The sequence below is a fragment of the Euprymna scolopes genome, chromosome 6 (assembly GCF_053919585.1).
Source record: "Euprymna scolopes isolate OS-2025 chromosome 6, ASM5391958v1, whole genome shotgun sequence".
NCBI lineage: Eukaryota > Metazoa > Mollusca > Cephalopoda > Sepiida > Sepiolidae > Euprymna > Euprymna scolopes.
Genome location: NC_136487.1, coordinates 11,084,285 through 11,091,784, shown reverse-complemented (window position 1 = coordinate 11,091,784; position 7,500 = coordinate 11,084,285). Strand labels below are relative to the sequence as shown.

Genomic DNA, 7,500 nt, shown 5'->3' with positions numbered 1-7,500 from the left:
TCCCCTAAAATTATGTCCCCTAAAATTGTGCCCCTCCCCAATGACATTTTGAAGGTACGTATTACTTAATGCCTATTATTTATTGTTAAAATTGCAAATAAATCGGAGATATCTGAATTTTCACGAAGGGCTTCCACCTTTTCTATAAAACTAAATTAAACTAAATGTAGACTACATTATGATCCCTTATGCCTATAAGCTGCGTTCCCAAACTCACAACGATTGGTTAATTCGTTTAGAAGTGAATCATATACGTATAAATAAACCTAAACACATATCTAATGTCCGATTTGCGACATGTGTTGAAAACCTCGAATCTATAAAAAAAGAAAAAAAGAAAAAAAAGAAAAAAAAAAGAAAAATCACGCGAGGAAAATACTAACCCTTCCCCTGGATGAAAACATTTGATATAGTGAGGCGAAATGAGAAAATGAGCAGTAAGTCAGATTTATCTGAAATAAACTACGAAATGCAATCCGGCATTTTCTTTTAAAACTAGCAGGGGTGCCCGGCGTTGTCCGGCTGTAAAATACACTTAAATATGATATTTTAATTCATGCAGATTACGTATTTATTATTATAGAAGAAATTCTCTATCGATTTTTTCCTATTATATGTACACAATATATATATATATATATATATATATATATATATATATATATATATATATATATATATATATATAGCCACGATGTGTCTCTAAAAGTAAAGGTGGCAGTCTACAAATCTGTTGTTCTGCCAACTCTTCTGTATGGTGCCGAAACGTGGACCTTGTACCGCAAGCATATAAATCAGCTTGACTCCTTCCATATGAGATGTCTGCGTTTTATCTGCAGTGTTGGATGGCAGGATTGTGTTCCGAATAGTGAATTACTCGAGAGATGTGAAATCACTGGTATTGAATCATTTTTGATCAGGGTCCAAATGCGGTGGTCGGGTCATCTTGTAAGAATGGATGACTCAAGAGTTCCTAAGAAACTTTTTTATGGGCAACTGACAAATTCTGTCCGTCCAATAGGGCGTCCCCTGCTTCGTTATAAAGATAAACTAAAAGACAACCTGAAACGTTGTGGAATTTCTTTGAGTTCCTGAGAGAGTGCAGCAGAGGATCGCAGAAAATGGAGGAAGACGTGTTTCCTGGGGACCAAAGAATTTCAACATAACCGCCTTTGTCATAGGGACACCCTTCGTGCAAATATGAAGGCAAAACACAAGAAACATCCACCTAAAAATGAATATGTATGTCATTGTGGTTTCAGAGCACGCAGAAAAGCAGGGTTATCTGTTCATTCGAGAAGGCATCTTTGACCTACGAGCATATGAAAGTTCACCATCTGCGGAGGAGTGTGCCGGACGTTTACAGTATTGCAATTACGCATGTGGTGTCACAGATCTTGGGAGCGGCTGAAGATTGCATACTGAACCCTCATTCATCGTCTTCGATGAGAGAATCCACCATATATATATATATATATATATATATATATATATATATATATATATATACATATATATATATATATATATATATATACATATATATACATATATATATATACATATATATGTATATATATACATATATATATGTATATAGAAATATATATATATATATATATATATATATATATATATATAGTAAGTTATAAAAATGTATATGGCAATTAAGCTACACAGAATATTCCGCATTTTATCCACGCTGGGATTCGTCAGGCTTTATAACGTACTACCTAGCTCTATCTATGTATTGAGCATTGTTGAAGTAAATTCTTAAAGTTTACGCATAAAATTATACTTTCGTATATTAATTTATGTGGTTAAATGAAGTAGTCATATATATATATATATATATATATATATATATATATATACAGTGATGATCATATTTATTGGCACGGTAAAATAAAAGTTAAATTTTGTCTAATAAATTCTAAAAAAGGGATTAAATTAAAGAAAATAACAAAGTATATTATGTATTTTTAACTGGCCTTTCCGATGCAGCAATCGGATTTTAGAAAAAATAAATAACAAAGGAACAACAAACATAATTGCAAAAAACCCTTGTTCAAAATTATTGGCACGGCTTTGTTTTTCTTTTAGTATCAGTATAATATCAATCAATTTCCGGTTTACGTGCTTTCTGAACTTTTTTATAGCCATATTATGCTTGTTTAACGCTAATTCAGTGAATAATTTTTTTCAGATAATTTTTAGATAGCGATTTATTTAAACTATTATAAGTGACTAAATTATAATTTTCAATCGCCATGGTTAAAACTAAGGAACACAGCGAAGACGTCAGGAAGCTTGTTGTAGCATGCCATACCAATGGGGAGGGCTATGATAAGATTTCAAAGAAGCTAAACCTTCCCAAATCCACTGTTAGAGCCGTAATAAACAAGTTCAAATCGCAAGGCCACGTTATGAGTTTAGAGGGTAGAGGGAGAAAAAGGATTCTTTCCCCAAGAGATGAACGGAAAATTGTTCGACAAGTAAAACAAAACCCAAGGATCTCTGTTGGGGAAATTGTTGATGAACAGAGCACCTCTGGAGTGAATGTATCTCGACATACAGTTGGTAGAGTTTTGAAGAGAGCTGGTTTAAAAGCATGTCGTCCGAGAAAGACTCCCTTATTGAAGCCTATGCACCTGAAAGCAAGGCTAGCCTTTGCAAAACGTCATATTGATAAAGATGTTGCATTCTGGAAACGTGTTCTATGGACTGACGAAACGAAAATAGAGTTATTTGGCCATAATAAAGTGTCTTATATTTACAGAAAATCTGGCGAAGCTTTCCTGCCTAAGAACACCATACCCACAGTGAAGCACGGTGGAGGCAGTTTGATGTTTTGGGGATCCTTTGCTGCCTCTGGACCAGGGCGACTTGTTAAGGTCACAGGTAGCATAAAAAGGAAGATTATGTTAAAATATTGGATGAAAACCTGAAAGACTCTGCTAAAGAGCTCTCACTTGGTCGTCGTTGGTGGTTCATGCAAGATAATGACCCAAAGCATTCGGCTAAACTGACTAAGAAATGGCTTGAGGACAATCATATTAATGTTTTGGAGTGGCCATCACAAAGCCCAGACCTTAATCCAATTGAAAATTTATGGAGAATATTAAAATTGAGGGTAATGCAAAGGAAGCCTAAGAATCTTATTCAATTGGAGGATTATTGTCAGGAAGAGTGGGCTAAAATTACTACTGAAGAGTGCAACAACTTGGTTGTAAACTATTAAAAGCGACTGAGGAAGGTAATCAAGGCCAAAGGCTATACAATTGATTATTAAATAAATCGTGCCAATAATTTTGAACAAGGGTTTTTTGCAATTATGTTTGTTGTTCCTTTGTTATTTATTTTTTCTAAAATCCGATTGCTACATCGGAAAGGCCAGTTAAAAATACATAATATACTTTGTTATTTTCTTTAATTTAATCCCTTTTTTAGAATTTATTAGACAAAATTTAACTTTTATTTTACCGTGCCAATAAATATGATCATCACTGTATATATATATATATATATATATATATATATATATATATATATATATATATATATATATATATATATATATATATATATGACTACTTCATTTAACCACATAAATTAATATACGAAAGACTCATACAGGGTGACCTAAAAAAAAAAAAACAGAGGGCATTCAATTGTTTTTCTGAGCATTTTACGGTCAACGGAGAAAGAAAGGCCAAAGACCCTAGTGTTTTGATGTGATGTTTTGAATATAATAAACTAGTTATGACCAAAGTTTCATTTCATTCGGGCAAAACACTAAGAAACGTGCTCATTAGAGTTAGAGCCCGTTTTTTTTTGGGGGGGGTCACCCTGTATATATATATATATACCCACCCGTCCGTACACATGCACCCTCACATACATGTATGCTCGTGCATACACAGAGACAAGATTGAAGCAAACAAGGACACCTAGACGGTCATAACGGATAAAGTACTAAGTAAAATTTAGTTCTAAACAATTCTTCTGTAGGTTGAAGGTTCAATCTTCGGTGCGGTCTATATTAAGAATACAATTGTGCATTACTTAATTACGGTCATGGCTGAGAGAACAAGAGCACGGTACCTTCGTGAGTTAAATAAAGGGTTCCGTTCGAAATTCCAGATTCCCGAGTTCGACAGAAATATTGCGAAGTTTAATAAGATATACACGAAAAAGACCGCTCGTTACATCGACCAATACATTGTGTAAATAACACTCAAGATGAGAACTATCGTCCGATTAATTCAAATAATCCAAATTATCAATCCTCATCTCAAAAATTCAAACCATAAGATGAAAAATCATATCAGAACGATAACAAATCCATAAGAACTTAATGATTGTCCAACTTCAAAGGTCACCGCCCGTCACTAATACACAACAATTCTTTAAAGAACTCACAACTCTCTTTTACATGACTATCTAGTTGGTTGGTTGTTTTTTGTTTTACGGCATACCAACCCTTTTCGGGTTATTTAATGCCGAATCCAAAGATTTTGAAGAAAAAATTTTTTAATAGAATATATTTGTTGTTTTCACGTCGGTTTCTATTTAACCCATAGTTGAGACCCTAACAGGTACTACCACTCCGGGTCAGAGTGGACCTGGGAGCAATGGTAATTAAAGGGTGGCTCCACACTCCCCAAAGCCCACGAGCTGGGGCCTCACCACTGGATATAGTTTAAGGTCATATCCAGGACCCCCATTGAGGGACTTTTACCCTCTGCAGAGGGGGGGGGGGGCAGTCGGCGTATTCTAATGCCCCACCGACAGGGCCAGGCTATCTAGTTATTCATTAATATGCTAAATATGAGTTAATAAACGTTTGTTTCCCTAAGGCCTTTTCTATATATTATAATCGCAAAAAATACAAGTTCAACTATGCTTTAGTTTTGGGATTGAGTTATGTTTAGAAAAAGTCAGTTTTAACTGTTTCATTAACCGTAATTTATAATTAATTGGCCAAATAACATATATCACTCACCCTCTTTGCTATTTATGTATTTTCTCGTGTCTCTTTGTTGATTCAATCACTCTTTAATATCTTTAATTTCTTTGCAAGCATTTAGAGAAAGAACGGTTCTTTTTTTTTCAAAGTGACTATCTAATTTACGCACGTGTGTCGTACACACCGCAAACACATAATTAAATTAGATGACAAAATAATAATTAGCTTCTATATAAGAATAATAAAGAATACACACACACACACATATATATATTCTTTATTAAGAACATATATATATATATATATATATATATATATATATATATATATATATATATATTCTTTATTAAGAACAATGAGATATGGTTTAATTGAAACTTTCAAAATAATTAAATATATCTGACAAAAACTATCTAGGTTCTTTCTTGTCTCAAAAAATGAAAGAAAAAAAATCAAAAGAAAATATAAATTCTTACCTGTAACTATCCAAGTGTTCGATATGAGTGTTGTGTATGTTTTAAATGTGATTCCTTGCGATTATTTCTTCAATTCTCTGCGTCTTAAATGCTGTCACAAAAATGTTATAAAACGCAACCGCCATTATCGTCTTTGCTGATAAAAACGTTGATTGACTTTGATGTTCGAATCCTATTACTGTTGTCATTTATATTCGCTAATACTTCAAAAAGTAGTTTTCTCTTTTTTATCTACTAAAGAGTTACCGCATTATCAAGGCCTGTAGGCCACTTGAGGATAAGGGTTAATGCGTTGTCAGGAGGACAGGAACAACAACGTGGTAACAATTGTTGAAACTTGGCAGAAATTAGTTCTATGCAAGATTTTTGGTTCTTGTCCAGAATTTTGCTTAAAAACAAACAAACAAAAAAAATCTGTATGATATAAGTACCTGTGACGAAACAAAAATATCATATTCCAAACATCACGTAAACTGGTCAAGTAGTCTTATTTTTTAAGAAGAAAATCAAATTTTATGATTATCCGAGGAGTAACTCTTCCGCCTGCCATTTAGAAAATAATCTCAACAAACAAAGGGAGATAAGTCAACAATAATTCATACTTATTAAATTTACGTTGTGACCCCTGCGAATTCCCATTAACTGCTTAAAATGATGTTCTTTATGAAAATAAAACTAGCTGATCAATTTACGTGAATTTTGGAATGCAATAATTTCCTTTCGTCATAAGTACGTATATCATACAAATTTTTTTTTTTTAATATGGAGGATTCTGAACAAGATCTGAGTTTTTGTAAGTAAAAAAGAACTAAATGGAACTGGATATATATATATATATATATATATATATATATATATATATATATATATATATATATATATATATATATATATATATATATATATATATATATATATATAATCAGTTATTTGTTGACAAAAAATGACATAGCATAAAATGAAATGAATTTTTAAATATCCCATTTCTTTATAATTTATGACATTTAATCTACCAGAATGCATTTCCGTTTCTTCATAAACAAGTCAGTCATATTGTGTTAAATGGAGAAAAAAATAACAGGTTATGTCGTTCTACCTTGACATTTAAAAGGAGTTTGGAAAGAATTTAAGTTGGCGAATAGCAAATCAATTAAACTGTGTGACGAACTAGATTCGAACTTGAACACCCAGGTTGTCAGTCCGTGTCGTTAACCACTTGACCATTGTTATAGAAAACCTTCCTGTGGTCCTTTGCATAAGTATCCGATGTCTCTCTAAAAAGAATTCTGACTAGAAAAATATCGGGGAAATCAATGCTAACAATAGGATCTTCGAATTCATACAATATGATAAATTAAACTGTGCTTGAAATTCTTATATTTTAAAAGATGGAACGTTTCGGAAGTTATTTAACTTCAATAATGAAATACGTAGTAAATAAAACAACGTTACCATAACAAAATTAGTTAAAATTTTATAACCATTTATTTCAATTAATAATTTAATAATTAAATGTAATTTTCAATATCCTTTCTTTATAAGAAAATAAATCAGATTTTTGCTGGTTTTTTTTTGTTTTGTTTTTTTTGACAAATTAAAAAGGAAACAAAAATGTCAGTTAAAAACAGCAAAATGAATCAACAATTTCTGAAGATTCATTTTATTCTTTCTTGTAAAAGAGTTGTATAAAACACGAGTGAAAATAAATATTTTTAAAAAAAGTAACCGAATAATTTAATGCAAAATAAAAGAAAGAATGACAAAAATGAAGGTCGGATGTTACATCGGCCGAAACGCTGTGTATATAACAACGAATATAAGAATAATGGTCCGGGTAATTTAAAATCAGACGAAAGAAATTGGTATATGATATGACGTAACAGTTCATTTTTCAACTTTTTTTTTTACATGTGACGCGAAATCTGTAGCTGTTAAAAAATAAACCTATAAAAATAAACTAGACTTTTTAAGCCATTAAAAAAGGACAAAAGTTATGGCCCGTTGACTGCGACTATATTCTTTATGTAAAATTTATAGTTGAATATGGCTAAATAT

General features: G+C 31.9%; 1 protein-coding gene across 3 annotated transcripts in view; it reads right to left on the bottom strand.

Moving 5' to 3' along the window:
• The window catches only part of LOC145277506 (alpha-galactosidase MYORG-like), a 305,939-nt gene that overhangs the window by 297,574 nt on the left and 865 nt on the right, over positions 1-7,500 (bottom strand). The window contains exon 1 of one of the 3 annotated variants that reach the window (XM_080128918.1): positions 5,446-6,094. The exons of the other annotated variants lie outside the window; for them this stretch is intronic. The gene's annotated coding sequence lies outside the window, so the exon portion shown is untranslated. Of the gene's footprint in view, positions 1-5,445; positions 6,095-7,500 lie in introns of those variants that run through there. 3 annotated transcript variants of the gene reach the window in all.